This window comes from Leptonychotes weddellii, chromosome 8, assembly GCF_054177405.1.
Source record: "Leptonychotes weddellii isolate Sample4059 chromosome 8, ASM5417740v2, whole genome shotgun sequence".
NCBI classification, from domain to species: Eukaryota; Metazoa; Chordata; class Mammalia; order Carnivora; family Phocidae; genus Leptonychotes; species Leptonychotes weddellii.
The window spans coordinates 37,662,940-37,681,892 of record NC_138376.1 but is presented as its reverse complement, the minus strand read 5'-3'; the positions used below and the strand labels follow the sequence as shown (position 1 = coordinate 37,681,892).

At 38.9% G+C, this 18,953-nt stretch overlaps 1 long non-coding RNA gene and 1 pseudogene across 1 annotated transcript; both read right to left on the bottom strand.

Annotated features, from left to right (window-relative positions):
* Positions 1 to 1,157: 1,157 nt before the first annotated feature.
* On the bottom strand, positions 1,158 to 18,278 carry LOC145722837 (uncharacterized). The gene is made up of 3 exons (XR_014147405.1): positions 18,100 to 18,278; positions 14,712 to 14,889; positions 1,158 to 1,268 (listed from the first exon to the last, which is right to left on the bottom strand). It is a non-coding gene; the product is annotated as an uncharacterized LOC145722837 (long non-coding RNA).
* On the bottom strand, positions 3,681 to 4,819 carry LOC102731420 (mediator of RNA polymerase II transcription subunit 7-like; annotated as a pseudogene).
* Positions 18,279 to 18,953: the final 675 nt, after the last annotated feature.

Sequence of the window (18,953 nt, the reverse complement as noted above, 5' to 3'; positions counted from 1 at the left end):
ATGGGTTGGCCTGATGGTGGGTATTGAGGAGGGCACGTTCTGCATGGAGCACTGTGTGTTATGCACAAACAATGAATCATGGAACACTTTATCTAGAACTAATGATGTAATGTATGGGGATTAACATAAGAATTAAAAAAAAGATAATAATAGCATAAGTAAGGAGAGTTTTCTACCAATTATATTATCACAGTCCACAAATTGTAAATACTCACTGGGCTTTAAGGATTTGTCTTGAAGCAAAAGTATGAAAAAGGAGAGAAATCTTCTATATGTTATAATTTAATGGTCATAAGGAAAGGTCACTCCTGCTCAAAATTTGCCATGCCATAGCTCGATTTTTCCCAAATACTTAGTACTTTGTCTTCAAATATAGAAAACCTGGCCTAGCGGGAAGCCTGCTTCTCCCTCTCCCACTCCCCCTGCTTGTGTTGTCTCTCTCTCTGTCAAATAAATAAATAAAATCTTTAAAAAAAAAAGAAAACCTGGCCTCTGGGGCCCCTGGGTGGCTCAGTCGGTTAGGCATCGGACTCTTGGTTTTGGCTCAGGTTGTGATCTCAGGGTCGTGAGATCAAGCCCCGCGTCGGCTCCCCACTCAGCCAGTAGTCTGCTTGGGATTCTCTCTCTCCCTCTGCCCCTCCCCACTGTGTGCTCTCTCTCTCTTAAGTAAAATAAATAAATCTTAAAAAAAAAAAAAGAAGAAGAAGAAAGAAAGAAAGCCTGGCTGCTAAAACACAGATGATATTTAAAGATTTAAACCAAGGGAGAAAGTGACAGGAAGAAGAAAGCTGGCAGATAGATCTTCTTTCTCTTGGATATGCTCTTCTGATGTGGTGATTCATATAGTATCTCTTTGCAGATACCGCTCAAAATCAATCAAACGCCCTCACCACAGAGCGCTTGCCAGCTTAGTGAGGCACTTGTTCACATGTGCTTTCCCTCCCTCCTTGTCTCACTCCTTTCTCCCTCATTCCTACTTCTCTGGAATTGTACTCCACAATCAAGTTAACACATAAGTTCTTGCCTCGGGCTCTGCTGGCCAAACAACCTGAGCAAAGACCATACACTAAAATAGAATCTACAGAGAAAATATTATGAAGTGGGACCAAAATGCACTTAAACTGTTTAGTAGGACTAGGACTATATATTTCTCAATTTTATGTTAATTATTACCTGTCTTTCCAAACCCCTACAAGTTCAGTCTTCAGTTCGGTAGAGACCTCAGGGTACTCATCTTTCTCAGTCATGGTAGGTGGAATCTTTGGAGACTAGAAAACTAGATTCTATCCTAGTACCATAGAGTAAGTGTGGTTAAACATAAGGAGGATACAATTATTGATTTCCCATCCCTAATTTTCTGCTATATTAGTTAACTACTTCATTATTCACCCAGCTTCTCACACAGAAAGCATCCTTTATTCTTTTCGTTTTTCTTTTTTCTTTTTTTCAAATATAAAATTCCTCGTGGAATTTTACCCCCTTAATCCACCCCCAACACAAACTCATAAATCCATATACAAATGATACTTTGACTCCAGTAACAATGTTATGATTCACTTCATTTTTTACTGCACAAGGATTTGCAAAGCAGCCAAAAGTTGGTTTTTCACCTCTTAGCCCAACACCTTCCTCAAAGCTATAAAAAGGTAGAGGTCAAAGAAGGGAAGATGTTTCTCTGGATAGTTGCTTACGTGTTATACAACATCCAGCTTGCACCACCCCCCCACACACACACAAAAGGATGAGGTGGCTTCCCTCCCCCTTCACTTTAATCTTAAGAGAGCCTGGACTGTGTCCTTGAAGGTTCTGGAGCTCAAAGATCTATACTAGACACATGCCAGAAAAAAAACAAAAGATATGACTGGCCAGCTGGCTGCCTGTCTAATAAAGAGGGCTCTACTTGGGAACTCCCATGATTTATAAAGGAAAAGGATACATGACTGTCTCTAGGGAAATCGTCCTGTAGCCATTATAAACTAACTTGGTCAGCTCTGGGGCTGGAGACCTTAATAGAGCAAAAGGATGGTTATACTGAAAACCAGAGACTGAGAGAAGAATCAAAACTGGACATCTGGGGAAAAAAGCATTATCTTTACCAGCAATTCTTAATCTTGAAAATGCATCAGAATCACCTGAGTGAGGACCTGTTAAAACCACAGCTTGCTGGGCCCCACCCTTAAAGTTTGATTCAATAGGTCTGGGGTGAGGTCTGAGCATTTGCATTTCTTCTTTTTTTTTTTTTTTTTAAAGATTTTATTTATTTATTTGACAGAGAGAGAAAGCACAAGTAGGCAGAGCGGCAGGCAGAGGCAGAGGGAGAAGCAGGCTCCCGGCTGAGCAGGGAGCCTGATGCGGGGCTCGATCCCAGGACTCTGGGATCATGACCTGAGCCGAAGGCAGCTGCTTAACCGACTGAGCCACCCAGGCGCCCCATGAGCATTTGCATTTCTAACAAATCTCCAGGGGATGCTAATGTCACTAGTCCAGGACAACACTTGGAGAATCACTGACCTACTTTAAAAGAAATACTGAGATCCTCAAACACAAGGCAGGCTGCTCACCAAGACGGTGGGGGCAGGGCTGAAGAGAAGAAAGAACAAAGATAAAATCTCAGTGTTCAAAACATGTTGATTTCTTGCTCACATGAAGTCAAATCAGATGGGGTCGGATGGGTGAAGGTAATGAAAAGAGGGCCTAGTCTTCACAGTCATTAAAGGACCCAAACTGACTGACCCTTTGCCACCTTCAAGTGGCTTCCAAAGTTGTTCTGGGTGTGGCCATCCAATTAGCAGATGAGAGAAGAGATCGGAGGATCAAGCAAGACATTTTTATGGGGTAGGCCTGGATTCCTATACCCATTGCTGAGAATTTAGTCACATGACCTTATCTAGATGCAAGGGGGCTGGGGACATGTCGTCCCTGGCAGGGGATGTATGTCCAGAGAGCAAGAATCTCCAGAGGACATCTAGCAGTCTCTGCCACCAAACCCCCTTTCCATTGCAGGCTTCTAGCCTTCAGCAAGTCTGAGTTCAGCTTTAAAGGAAATGTATAGTTAATTACTAAAGTGACTGTAACTAAAAGTAACCCAAGGACTTATCTGAGTGACCCCAAAAAAGTTATGAGACCCATTCAGGATAGGGACAAGAGGATGAGGGAGTGTGTTTGCAGGGGCCGTCATGAGGGAAAACAAAGTTGCTGTTTTAAGATCACAGAGTTCCTCTCTTTTAACATGTTACACTGCTTTTTTAGAGTAAGCAAATTTTTAAGTGAAATAAATAAAGATTTCATAATTTCACATTTATATAACTTGATATCCTTTATTTATCTCTCATTCTGAAAGCAAATGACAGATCTACTTTTTAAGGATGAAAGCTTGCTATTTTTTGAGGATATCTTTAATGTGATACTGCAACTCCAAAAGCAGAAACGTTCCGCACAATAGCTGCAAATACCTTGTTTTTTAAGGTGATTACGCTTAATGCAGGTGCACTAGTCTGCCTGTTTGCCATAAAGTGCAATTACTGCCTGTGACATCTCATAATTCATAAGGTTGGAGAGTAAAGACATTTATGTGACTTCTAGTGATAACTCTTTGAAGGCTGTCCAAAAGGAAATTAACTGATACATGATGCTATATACTTAAAGAGTGAAAGAAAAGCGAGAAGAAAAAGAAACATCCTTCACTGTCTTTCGTTCATTGCATCAATTAGGACACACAAGGCAGCATCTTTCTTTATCATCTGGTCTCTCCTATGAGCTGAATTTTCTTTCTGTAGTTCATTCTGATCAGTTCTATCACCAGCATCCATTGCTTCCATTTTTACTCTCATCCTTTCTTCTACATGGGGCAAATCATCAGGCAAAGAAGCCAAACAATTGTGAATCATCTCAATGACTCGTTGCAGATGCTTTTGAAAGACGTAACTATTTCAACACGTTAATATTTCTGCACCTTCACTGTGATTCTCAAGGTCTCTCTCAATGTGCTACACACCTACAAAAAGCAGCTTAAAATCTTCCAGGTTTCTCTTTTCATTTTATATTCCCAGGGCTCCTTATCAAAATATCTAAGAGGTCTAAGAAACCAATATTGAGTTTTCTCAGTTCATTCTCATGACCAAACTGCATAGGATGATGCTGTTTGACATCCTGTCTGCAGGGCAGATGCTAAGATCACCACATTGGAACTGATGCCAAATATCATGTAACTCTTTTTTATTGGAGGTGTAGGCTTGACAGTTGGGCCTTCCTGAATATTTTTATCTGTATACTCCTTGATGTGCTGCATCAGAGGGGGTGAAAGGGCATGCACGTGCTGTGGCTCACCCGTTGTGGAAGAGCCAGAACCCCAGATCTCTGTCTACACTGGCAACCTCATTGACCACCACCACCAACAGACTTCTGGCCTCCTCCTCCAGGAAGAAGCCACTGATGCTTTTTAAAAATTCCTTTCTTGGGGTGCCTAGGTGGCTCAGTCGGTTAAGCATCTGCCTTTGGCTGAGGTCATGATCCCAGGGTCTTGGGATCGAGTCCCACATCTGGCTCTCTGTTCAGTGGGGAGCCTGCTTCTCCCTCTCCCTCTGCCTGCTTGTGTGTACTCTCTCTCTCTCTCTCTCAAATAAATTTTTTAAAAAATAAATAAAAATTCCTTTCTTTTACTCACATGCCATATCCAGTCTATCAGTAAATCATGTTGGCTTTCCCTGAGGGATAATTCCCCATTTAATGCATTTTCTTCCATTTCTGCTGCTATAAACCTACACCAAACCATTATCATCTCTTGGTCTGTCACTGCAATAACTGGTCTCTCTGCTTTCATTCTTGGCCCCCACCTCCTGATTCATTCTGCATATGGCAGTCAGACCTTAACTTAGTTAATATTGTGTTAATCCACTTTCAACAGTTGCTCATGTTTTATAGAATAAATCAAACCCCTCTTTCTTCTTTCCTTCATCTACCATGATTTTCTCCTCTAACTTAGGTCTGAGCATAGTGACCAAAGCCCACAGTAAAGCAATTTTATTGCAACTCAAACCAGTTAGGCAATTTATTCAAATTAAAGCAGAATGTTTTCTTATGGAATTCTTAATATCCAAGTGATCAAGCTTCATGAGATCAAGAATGAGAGGCAAATTTGAAAAAGTTTATTAAAAATGTTAGCCATTAAATTTCTAAATAAGCACATTTTAAAGTAATTGAATTAAGTTTGAATTATTCTAATAATTTCAATAATTATTTTAATTACTAACAAGATAACAATATGTATCAGGGCAGATAGTGTTGGGAATAAGAAAGTGATATGTGCTGAAGAGTGGACAGTGCATTCTCCCAAAATATCATTTTCTCAGTATATCTTTGCCTTCTTTCTGGCCTTTCCCCTTTTTCTCTTTAGTTCATTTTCCTCAAATGTTCTTCCTTTTCTTTGTTCCTTAATGACACTATTGTGACAAAAGAGTCTCAAGTTTTTGTGTCCAAATTTATTCACTCCACCAATATTTGTGGTTTCCTTACTCTGTGCCAAGCACTAGTTTAAGAGCTGAGATTGCTGCAGGGCCCATGTGGTTTATAAGTAATCTTTTGAATGATGTCAGGCACATACTGACCACTATATTCATCAATTCATTCATGGATTAATTTGATTGGTAATAACTGCTGATTATAGAAATCTCTTTAACCTTAAAAAATAATTACTAATGCAGCATTTAAAGAGATTTATGACCATGAAAGAAGCTTAATAAATCTTGTTGTTATTACCAAGCATCAACTCTTATTGGCATTTAGTTGATCTTCAGAACTGGAAGCTTCAAATGAAAGTACGGAGTAGTAATTTATGATCACAGGGAATGGGGCACCACTAGGTAGGAGGCTTATAGTCTTACGGTCAGGGACACCATAAGTTTACATAGAAAAACAGATGGCATACAGCTGTTGGATTAATGCCAATAGGAGAGGCAAACGAGTGTCAGATCAAACTCATCCTGGTCTTCTACCCTCTCCTTTATTCCCCCCATCTATCTATCTTTATCTCTATGTCTATGTAATTCTACCTCTGATTTTTCCCCTGTCAGCCCAAGGAAAAGCTTGGAATTATTATCAACTCACCTAGATATCTTCTTGTTTACTATTCTTTTTATTTTATTGCTTTTTAACTTTAGGCAATTAACAGGCAATTTACAAAAAATGATAAAGACTAAAGAAACAGTAGAGCAAATTCCTACTCTCAAGATATTTTTTTTTCACTTTCTTCTAGGCTTTTTTGCCCTCAATTTCTCTTTTCTTCCAATAATGCAAATCGTCTGGCTGCAACTTTCTCGTCAAAGCACTACACAAGAGTGAAAATAAACAAATAGCACACATTGCTTAAAGATTGCAAGCCTCAACTCCAGATGTAAAATTTGGCATCCAGACTGAGGTAAATTCAACCATTGGAAGCAATCATGTTTTAAACTTCTTTGTATATCATATTAGGGAGTGAGGATTTTATAATTTTTTCTAGAAAGAACTCAAAAGAAGATGGATGTCAGGAGTCTCCCAGTTTTGCACAGAATCAAATTCTCTTAAGAATAAGGAACACAGGTATGTCACTTAACTCCCTTGTGCCTCAGTGCTTTCATACTTAAATAAAAGAGTTTGGACTTCATAATTAATATAATTATCACATGTTGGGGAAGAAAATTATCCTTATACCCTCCAGGTTCTTCTGGCTAGTCTAAGAATTGACATGAGACAGATTAACAGGAATAAAAAACAAATTTAATTATGTGTGCACAGAGGCCCAATAATGAAATTGAGACCTATGGAAATTAACAAGGCATGAAGTTTTTATACATTTTAGACAAAGAAACAATAAATCTGTGAGAAATTGGCAGAACAAAGATAACTTATGCTTGGGAGCTGTGATCAGTAAAAACATCTAAAGAACATTTGAGCTGCAGTAATAAATTAATACAAGTATGTGGTTTGTTAATACAGCCTTCTCAGCTCTGAATTCCAGATCTGTGGTAATAAGGATATCTCTTTATCTCCTGGTACAGGAATAGTTCCTTTGACATGGGAGATTTATCTCCTGCTTTCGGAAGACAAAGAGGCTGGTAGAGTGTTCTTCTTGCACTGGCTGTTTCTTAAGTATCTTTTATTTATTTATTTTTTAAGATTTTATTTATTTATTTGGCAGAGATAGCAAGAGAGGGAACACAAGCAGGGGGAGTGGGAGAGAGAGAAGCAGGCTTCCCGCCAAGCAGGGAGCACAATGTGGGGCTTGATCCCAGGACCCTGGGATCATGACCTGAGCCGAAGGCAGATGCTTAACAACTGAACCACCCAGGGGCCCCTCTTCTTAAGTATCTTTTAATTCAAAATAGTCAATATGCCCAAATGGGACATTTTGGGGCTGCTTGCCCTTGGTCCCAACATATGTGATGCTCTTGTCATCTACTAAGATGAAAACTGACTCTAAGCAACATGGCCCAGAACAACCTTAAAATAATAGCCAACCCTGAACAAAATTATAAAAAAAGAGCTATTTATATGTAGTTTTTCTTTTTAAATCAGTAGTCTCTGTATCCTTTCAACTGTATATAAATCAGTCCCTCTGATCTCTATTAGGGGTTTTGTACTGTGAGAGACAAAACATAAAACCTCTCTACAGTGTAACCTAATATTCTCAAAAAAGAATCTAATAATCCTCATTCGCACTCACATTTTTGGTACTGTGTTCTCTCTACATTTTACATTTATCTGCATTTTATTTCATCCTTCCCTCCTCCTCTCTTCATATCACTAAACATTAATTCAACCAATGCTATAGATCAGACAGTATGGTCTGTGCTGTGGACACAAGGAGAAATGAAATCTAGTTCCTACCCTGGTGTTGTTCATGTCCTATAAGAAAGACAGTGTTTATTGTCAGTTAATGATATTAAAATGTGAAATGTAAATAGCGGGGGGTGTGCTTAGAAACAGAGAGAAGGATGACTAACTTTATCTAGGAATTCTGGAGAGGTTTCACAAAGAAAACCATATTTAATAGTGAAGGGTGTGAGAGCGGTTGTTTACCAAAGAAAGATAGTGTTCTAGGGAGTGAAAGAAGCATTGCCATCAGGGATAAATAAAACAGACACTGATGGGGTTAAAACAAAGGTTTTGATGCTGCCAAAGGGACTCCCCACTAGTCTCCTGATGTCAAAGGGCCCCAAATAAATAAGCTCTATTTATCCCTGTTTGAAGAAATTTTAAAAGTTGGAAGGTGGAAATTACTATAAGAAACTTGACCAATAATCACTTGGAGCAGTGAATAGGCAGATTAACTAAGTTAAAGGTTGATAAAAAGGCCAGAGTCACTTGGCTCAACCCCACGCTGGGGACTCAAAGCCTTTTGCACAAGATAGGTAAAATGGTCAGGGGGTGGAGAAGAGAAGTTTCCAGGATTCCTTGATATAGGAGTCCCATGAATTGTGGTCCAAAAGCCCATTGGTGAAGCCCTGACCAGGACTACAATTAGACTGAGAGAACATAAGAATATAATGATTGATAGGATTATGAAAATTGGAATGTTTAACAAACTTTATTTTTTTTTTTTTAAAGATTTTATTTATTTATTTGACAGAGAGAGACACAGTGAGAGAGGGAACACCAGCAGGAGGAGTGGGAGAGGGAGAAGCAGGCTTCCCGCAGAGCAGGGAGCCCGATGCAGGGCTTGATCCCAGGACCCTGGGATCATGACCTGAGCCGAAGGCAGACGCTTAACGACTGAGCCACCCAGGCGCCCCTAACAAACTTTATATAAAGAAGTTGTGTCTCCTTTAGCTGAATGTCTTATGGGAATGGATATTATGTCATAGGGGCAACAGTTCCCTGACCTAGTATGGTAAAACCAAAACCTGTTGAAGTCCTAAAGGAGACTGTAGCTAGGGATGTAAGAGTTGATGAAACTAAGGTAAAAGTTTGTAGGAGAATTGACATATTTGAACTGGCTTTATGTGAAGCGGTTGTGTATCTTTTACCTGAATAGATTATGGGGATGGACATTGTATCTGATTGGAGAATATTTCCCCCATCAAGTATTGTAAAACAGAAGGCATGTAAATCAGCCCCTCAAGCGATGTTTACTGGACATGCTAAATGAGAATTAGGAAGATTATGCAAGCCCACACAGTGTGGAATCATAGCTGGAGCAAGGGTGGAGACAAATTCTCTGTGTGATAGCTTATGTGGAGTCTAGACTGCAGTTTAGAACAAAGGCCCATGAGCACCTTCCAGCGATGGTCACTGGGGCTTTGAGGTTGAGAATTTCCACTTGAATGGCACTTACTACCTTGCTACCCCAGACTGAAGAACATAAAGTGATTTTGAACCCTGAATTAAGTTGATGATGTCAGAGAAACCTCTAGTGGGCATGGTGGTATCCAGTATCCTGTGTGAGGAGCTGCTGGATTCCATGGTCCCTTAGGCAATGTCTACAAAGAGCTCCTGACTGACTGACAGAGAGCTGCTTGGTTTGTGGATGGCAGTTCCAAAGTGAATGAACAACAGCATCCTGTTTATAAATCCACCACTCTGATCGAAGAAGATAAGAAAGATCAGCTTGATGATCCTAGCAGTGAAATCCTTGGTTTTCCTAGCAGTGATGGAAGAACTGAACAGTGGGAAAAGCCATGTTTGGGTTTTTACTGACTCATAGGCAGTGGTCAATGGCTTGGCCACGTGGCCAGGCAGAGACTCAATGGAAACCTGGCATTTTAAAGGGATGACCTTATGGAGCATGGCTCTGTGGAAATCAGAGGGCTGCATTTTCACAGGACACGTTGATGCTCATTAGAAGAACTACTTTCTAAGTCTGGAAAGTGACTAGAATTGACAGCAGACATTCCATGCGCTCCCCTGAGGTGGCCACGTGGGTTCATGAAATAAGTGAACACAGGGGTAAGGCAGTAGGGCAGAGATGGGCTGAATCTAGTCACAGTCCTATTGCACCTCGAGGCACCAAATGCCATGAAGAACTGTTCTGTCTGCCAACAAGGGAGACAGAGACTGCGGTGGGCTGTGACAGATTCCCTTGTGGGAAGGCCCTGATCACAGCTAGCGTTACCGGTAGCCTTGGGGCTACAAATGAGTTTTGACAGGAATAGACACTGACTCTCGGCTGCACTTTGCTTACCCAGCGGACAGATTCAAATGCTCAGGGTACTGTCAAAGAACTGACCAAAAGATATTGCACCCGTTTTGATGGGCACCTGTCATTTCCTTAGATCAAGGAACATGCTTTACAGTCCATGAAATCCAACAATGGGCAGAGAGATATCCCCTCAGAGGTGTAAATAGAGAACTGGAATGAGCAAATAAAACATTGGTTGCCTAAAACAAGAGATACAAGCAAAGGGCTGGTTTTCACAAGTGTGTGCTCGCTAAAGAGTGCCCCACCACCCAAGAGGGGAGGGGGTGGGGGGATGGGTTAGCCTGGTGATGGGTATTAAGGAGGGCACGTACTGAATGGAGCACTGGGTGTTATATGCAAACAATGAATCATGGAACACTACATCAAAAACTAATGATGTATGGTATGGTGATTAACATAACATAATAAAATTAAATTTAAAAAAAGAGAGTGCCCCACTAGATTTCTGTTTTTTTCTGGTGGATCTGAAGAAGAGGAAGTGGGGAAGAATGTTAGCATGACAATGCAAATCTTGCCAAAGGGGGAGGACTCTGGTATAACAACTATACTTTTAAAATTATCTTCCCCACATCACCTCAACCTTCTCCCCACCCCTGCCCTGATGTAGTGGTCACAGGACCAGGGCTGCAACCACAGTGCTGGAAATAGGAATGATTCATAAGGAAGAAACGAATATGTGGGTTATGTAATGAGGGAAATTCAATATTACACTATTGTCCCTTAACTCGTTATACCAGATGCCTGAAATGGTAAGCCGTATCATTACTGAGACCACTTTTGCTTTTGGAAGCTGACAAGATCAAATGGAAGCCTGCAAACCTGAGCGGGCCTGCCCTGCGCAGCATTTTCATATGATATGATGATGAACTGGAATAGTTATTAATGACTGAATGAGATTCTAGTAATGTGCCAGTATCTTTTAACTTTTATGACTGTTTTGCTATAAGGATCTTTTCGCAAAGACAAAGGGATGACATGTGGTATTATGCCTCCTAAAACCCTTGGAATTTCCTAAGTGATGAGAGACATCAATGTATCTTGTTACATAAATGAGGTGACTTTTGGACTGCCCCTAAGAATAGGGGCTGGCTGCCAGTGGAGTCATGTGATTAGAGGGTAGAAATTTGCAGTCTCACCCCCAACCTCCAGGAGGGGACAGAGGCTAGTGAATGATCATTGATTTAATCAACCATCCCTATATAACAAAGTCTCCATAGAACCCTAAAGGGACAGGGTTCCAAGAGCTTCTAGGTTGTTAAGCATGTGGCACACACAGAGAAGCTTGGAAGCTCCCTGTCCTTTCCCCATATGTTACCCTATGCAGCTCTTCCATATGGCTGTTCCTGACTTATATGTCCTTTTATAATAAACCCATGATTTAGGTGAGTAAAATATTTCTCTGAATTCTGTGAGCGTCTCTAGCATATTAATTGGATCCAAGGAGGGAGTCCTTGGAGCCTTCAATGTATAACTGGTGGTCAGAAACAGGTGATAACCTGGGCTTGTGATCAGCATCCGAAGTGAAAGGTGGTCAGTCTAGTGGCACTGAGCCCTTAATCTGTAGACTCTGGTGCTAGTTCCCCTAGACAGTAACAGAACTGAATTGAATTGTAGGACACCAGCTGGTATTCAAGAATTGCCTATTGGTGTGAAAAACCCACCACATATTGGAATCGGGTGTAGAATACAAACTTGCTCAAATACTGGTCACCTCACCAGATTTTCCCCAATATCTCTTCTCCCAACCCCACCAATCGCTGTCTCTCTCTCTCTCAAGCTCTCTCCCTCTCTCTCCCTCCTTCTCCCCACAACACACACATGCACGCACGCATGCACGCACACATGTAAACACACTTACCCACTTGCTGTTACTATTATTGCTAAAATAATATGATAAAATGTTTTGTTTGTTGTCTTTCCCACCAAAGTACCATGAGGAGAGCATCTCTGTCTTATTTCATATTGTATCCCTAGATCCTTGGCTTATAAGCAGTTTTTGAAAGAATGAATGAGGGAATGAATGAATGAATACATTTATTGCATTTTAACTTCAAAGCTTCTCCATCCATGACTTTCTAAAGACCATGGAAGAAGTAGGTTTATATTTGCACGATAACTAACAAAAACAGTTCTCTCCTCATTTTGCCTTTAAGTTGCCTTTAGATAAGTTCAATAACAAGCCTCAGCTTTAGTAAATATGAACTGAAATACAGGACATGTGCATATACTCCTATGACAAAATAATTAAATACAAGTGCACAGAAAAATGGAATGGAAGTCTCACTAGCTTTTTTATTATGCATCTTCTCAATCAATACATCCTAAAGCTACCAGATTGTATATAGTTTGGTGAATATTTAATACTAAGGACAAATCCTCACACAGAATGGTGGTAAACAACTAATGATTTGTATTTTTAGATACCATGCAGTGAAGTCATATGAATAAACAATAAGCAGCTAAATTATTGTTCAACTGTCACCCATCCACATGATTTTTGTTTGTTTTTGTTTCAACATTAATGTAGCTGAAAATGCCACACTGACCAATTTTTGGTTCAGTTGTTTGTTTCCAATCAAAACAGTCACAGCATCCATATATGAATGAATTAATAAAAATGGATCCCAGTTTCCATTATCCATTGATATATCAATCCAATATTAATTCTGGATCTCCAAAGCAGATTAATATATATTACAACTGGAATCATACAGTATTGGTCCTTTTGTATCTGGTTTATTTCACTAAGCATTATGTGCTCAAGGTTCATCCATGCTGTAGCATCTATCAGAATTTTATTCTTTCTTAAGGTAATATTCATTTTGTTTATCCATTCATCCATGAGTGGATATTTGGTTGTTTCTACTTTTTGGTACTGTGAATAATGCTGCTATGAACATTAATATGCAAATATTTGTTCTAGTCACTGCTTTCATTTCATTGGGGTTTATATCCAGAAGTGGAATTCCTGGATTGTGTGATAACAATATATTTAGCCTCTTAATTTTCAACTTAAATTGGAGATAACTGTAGATCTTCCATGGTCAAGAAAGGGTCATTTCATGAATATCCATTTACTAGGCATAAGTCTCACAAATGGACTTTTAAAATATTCACAAATAGTACATATAAGAACAGTCTCTTCTTTATACGCTGTCTGTGTTCATGGTCTGATTTTTATCTGACTTATAAATTATTTAGGAACATTTCACTTTTCCACATCACTCTTCTATTTTTTTCCCCAAATACTTGACTCTCCCTTTAATAGCAGCTACAAGCCAAACACAGATTTGCTCCAAATCCGAAAAAGCTTTCCATTAGGTTGATATTCCCATTTGCCTACATAATGGTACAGAGGATGATATAGATCTGTTTTTCTGAGACAATACCATCTATCGTTTTATTAATGATGATTTAGTTACATTGCAACTGAAGAGTCTGTCATCAATGTATTAATGAACTGAAAACAATTTCTTTATTTCTCGGTCTAAATATTAAAGACTAAGTTTATGTGTTTACTTATTTGTATAACAAGTGAATTTTGTTATAGGACTAGAAATTAGATAATGAGTCAAGTTATACTTTAAGGCACAGAATTTTTCAAAGTTAGAAGTTATCCCCGAGCTAGATAAGGTACATTAAGGTTTTTAAATATTTTTACTTGGCTTCAAGATTTAAATTCCAGGTCTTTTATCTTTTCCACTAATGAGAAATAAAAAATCATTTTGAGCTACAGTTTGCAAAGATTTTAACTTATATCCCTTCTTATCTCTATAACCTATCAATATTTTAAAATAATGTTTTTAGGTTTTTTATTACTGTAAAAATGCATAGTAGTCTTAGAAACTTTGGAAAATAGAAAAATATAGGAATCATATTTATAATTATACTTTATATTGTATAATATATACCAGTTATATTATAATTATAATTTACAATCATATAATTATATATGGTATAATTGTAATTATAATTATATATATATGATCTATATATACAGTTTTAGAGTGCCCCAAAGCTCTCAAGGAGGAATAAACCTCCCAAAGGAAAACAATCCTTATGGGTGAAAAGTCAATAAAAGGAACATTGTTTTAGATTAATTTAATGCCCATGAGTCTCCTTTTTTATGCTATATATTTGTAAACTTCCTCATTTCTTCCTGCTGCCTGCCTTTATCCATTGGCTCCCTCATAAAAAGTAGTCACCATAAGCCACAATATTATTTAAAAACTATGTTTATTGTGGGGGTGCCTGCATGGCTCAGTCTATTGAGTGTCTGACTCTCAGTTTCATCTCAGGTCATGATCTCATGGGTTGTGGGATTGAGCCCCTGCATTGGGCTCCGTGCTCAATGGATTCTCTCCCTCTGTACCTCCCCCTGCTCATGCTCTCTCTCTTTCTTAAATAAATAAATAAATCTTAAAAAAAAAAAACCCTATATTTATCGTGCTCAATGGATTCTCTCCCTCTGTACCTCCCCCTGCTCATGCTCTCTCTCTTTCTTAAATAAATAAATAAATCTTAAAAAAAAAAAAACCTATATTTATCGTGTATATTCAACATCGAACATCTTTTATTAAGCTGGCTGGCTAGTTCCTGATGGGCAGAAGTATAGGGGCTGTAAACTAGAGGCTGGTATCAGAAGACCTTCAGTGCAATCATTTTCTGTTGGTCAGTGTGTTGTATCATCTCCATAGCAGCAGCATTTACATTCACTGATCTGAAAAAGAATCAAAATACAGCAGAGCCAAGAATCTAAAAGTCATGGACAGTTAAGAGCTTCAGACCACAAAGGGTCTTAATAAATGGGTCAAGTAGTTCCTGGAAAGCCAGGTGTTAAGTGAGCTAATCTTTAAAGCTGGGAGCTGACATAAAAAAGTAAAATCATATAAGGACATTTAACCTGAAGCTTCCTTTTAGTAGATGAGAAGTTGGGTTTGCATCGGATCAGAGGGTCAGAGTCTTAGGCTGATGGTATGGCATGATGAGGCAGAAGGCATTCATTGGAAATAAAGAGATTGCCTTAGCCCAAAGAATAATCCAATGCCAGTTTGATAAGGACTTCCCATAAAAATTCAAACATGAACAGAAATTGCCAAGTTATTACACCCAGACAACACCTGCTGATACAACTTTTCCCACATGAAAAATAGTTGAGAAAAAAAAATGTTGAATTCAAAAAACTCTTAGAAATGTTGATAAGTAGCCACTTAATTTCTTGGTTAGCTTAAAGTGACTTTTTCCCTCTAGAAGTGTGTGTGTTTGTAGATAAACAATCTCATGATTCAGACTTGTAAAAATGCCCCAAATCCAGTGATAGATCCAAAAACCCATTGCACTTTGGTCAGGGTATCCTAATGTGAATGTGCATTTCCTAGATACACTCTTGAATTTATTAAGGAGGAGCAATATCACATGTTCCAGCTTTACTGTCAATATATAAGAAGTCTTCAGTAAATGTTTTGAATGAATAGTGAGATTAAAGAAGGGTATAAAGAGAACTTTTACATCAACATGGTTGGGACTGGAGGAGATTATGCTAAGTGAAATAAGTCAAGCAGAGAAAGTCAATTATCATATGGTTTCACTTATTTGTGGAACATAAGGAATAGCATGGAGGACATTAGGAGAAGGAAGGGAAAATTGGGGAGGGGAATTGGAGGGACAGATGAGCCATGAGAGACTATGGACTCTGAGAAACAAACAGGGTTTTAGAGGGGAGGGGGGAGCGGGGATTGGTTAGCCCGGTGATGGGTATCAAGGAGGGCACGTACTGCATGGAGCACTGGGTGTTACATGAAAACAATAGATCGTGGATCACCACATCAAGAACCAATGATGTATGGTGACTAACATAACATAATAAAATTTAAAAAAAAATAAAAATAAAATAGGAGGGTATAAAGAGGATGTGGAAACATCAAGTTTCTTAGTTGCAAACTACAGAAACTAAATCTTTTTTAAGGAGAAAATGGGATTCATTGGAAGAGTACTGAGCAGCTCACAAAACTAACTGAAGACTGGAGACTAAAGGTCAGAAAACAAGCCCCACCAAGGCAAGCTGATTCACAGGCAGAGGACAGCACAGGAACATTCTAGTTTATTCTAGTTAAAAAGCCACCATTTTTGCTCTTCACAACCAGCCCCCAGGGTGTCAATTCCTGTGCATTTTGCATAACTGTTGCCAAATTATCTAATTCCAGGTATGAGGATCCAACTGACAAAGCCCAGGCCACAGGCTTAAACTGCCCAAGTGGGTTGGGGAGAATCGGAAATATCCATCCTAACTTGAGTTTCCACAGAGGGAAGTAATAGTTAATAAGAGCAATAGTTACATTTATTGTGCCCATATTATGTCCCAGGCTTTGTTCTTTTTTTTTTTTTTTTTTTTTTTTTAGAGAGGGAGGTAGGGAGAGGGGCAGAGGAAGAGGGAGAGAGAATCTTAAGCAGACTCCACACAGAGCATGGAGCCTGACGCAGAGCTCAATCTCACAACCCCGAGATCATGGCATGAGGGGAAACCAAGAGTTGGACACTTAACCGACTGAGCCACCTGGATGCCCCCCAGGCTTTGTTCTAAGTCTTTCATATGCACTACTTTTAGAACCCTCACTATAACTTCATTATGACTCTATGAAGTAATTATTAATCCACATTTTCCAGAGAACAAAAGCAGTCACAGAATTAAACTTAACCCAAGTTCACATACAAAGTAAACATTGCAGCTGGGATAAGAAGCCAGGCAGGCTGGATTCAAGGCCTGAGGTACTGGGAACTGATCTATATACTACACTCTCCGAAAGGCTTTCAAGCATCTCCTTTCCTAGCTGGTTATAATGCTGAAGTTTCAGAGTATAGTTTTTATCCTTAGACTTGCAATCTTTTAATAAGAATCTTTAGTGATCCTCTGTTAAAATATCAAAACATGGTTCGTCTATACTATGAAATATTTCTTACCATCTTAAGAAATAAAGAGTTAAGAGAAAATAGTCAATGGTATTGTAACAGTTGTGTGGTGACAGATGGGAGCTACACTGGCGGTGAGCACCACATAACATATAGAGTTGTTTAATCACTATGTTGTACACCTGAAACTAAGGTAACATTGTGTGTCTACTATGGTTCAATTTAAAAATAAATAAAAGTAAATTTTTTAAAAAGAGGTAAAACTCATACTCCAGGACATATGGTTAAGTTTTTAATAAAGTATATTATATTGTGATGCTGACATTTAAAAAATAAGATATGTGTATATAAAAACATAAATGTATAGAAGGAGACCAGAAAGATGAACACCAAACTATTGATATGGGAGTGGAAGTGAATCGGTAGATGCTCATTTTTATTTTATGTGGTTCCATGTGGTATGAATCATTTTTAAAAGGACAAATTTGTTTATAGCTTTTATAATTTAGAAACTAAAAATGAACATAAATATACATACATATGCATATATACATATACAATTGTTTATATTTCTATGAAGGCAAGCATTTTTTCTAGGATGTGAGTAATACCTGAGAGAGTAAGTAGCAGAGAACCAAAATTGGTTAGCCAAAGAAAAAGAACAACAGTTTCAGAGTCAGACAGACTTGCATTTTAATTTGGGTCCTGGAATTTTCTAAATGATATAAGACTTCAGGGCACCTGGGTGGCTCAGTTGGTTAAGCGACTGCCTTCGGCTCAGGTCGTGATCCTGGAGTCCCGGGATCGAATCCTGCATCGGGCTCCCTGCTCAGCAGGGAGTCTGCTTCTCCCTCTGACCCTCCCCCCTCTCATGTGCTCTCTCTCTCTCTCATTCTCTCTCTCAAATAAATAAATAAAATCTTTATAAAAAAATAAAATAAAATAAATGATATAAGACTTTGGAAGTCATTTCGTTTCTTGGTTTTCCTATTTGTGTACAATGATAATAAGAAACAAACTTACCTTGCTGGACTGTTTTTAAGGATTATAATTAGCATGTGTAGAGAGCCTGGCAAGTATCAGGTACCAGTAGATGTTAAAAAGGGCATCAAATACTTGCTCTAAAGATGCATTAGTGCCTAAAGCTCAGCAAGCTGACGCACATTGATAAAATGTGGTGGGGAAGGAGACCAAGTTCTGGAAGGAAAAAAAAATTAAAGGCCTGTTTTATTTTCCAGGAAGACCTTCGGTTCCAACCTTATCTTTGAAAAACAGCTTGCTCAAGACCATGCCTGCTCTACATGACTTCCCTTTCATTTGAGCTGTGCACTCTCTTGGGCCCAACGGCCAGCATACTACTGGGGTGGGATCTCCCTGGAACCCAGATCCAAGTTTCTGTCCCCTGCCCTCCCCCTCTACTATCTCCTCTTTCTGTTTTGTTCCTTATTTTAGTTTTGTACAAGGCGATAGCAGCTACTGCACTCATTTTATTAGTAAGTTTAGGAAAATATATTTGGGATATAATCTTTTCTTGGCAAGACTGTGGAGAATGAATATTTTTAAACATTAAAACTCTTCTCTACCTTAACCAAGTAACCAAGGTTAACATCATCAGTAAAGAAACATATTGATATCATGTAAACTCTGATATAATAGGAGGAGAAGCACATTTCATCTCTGTAGTATTTAACCCTAAAATCCATAACTCCAGATTAATCATGTACAAACACCAGACAAATCCAAATTGAGGGGCTTTCTACAGAACATCTAACTGGTACTCCTCAAAACCATCAAGGTTGTGCAAGACAAGAAGAGACTGAGAAACTGTCACAGGTTACAGGAGACCAAGAAAGCATGATGACTTAATGCAATA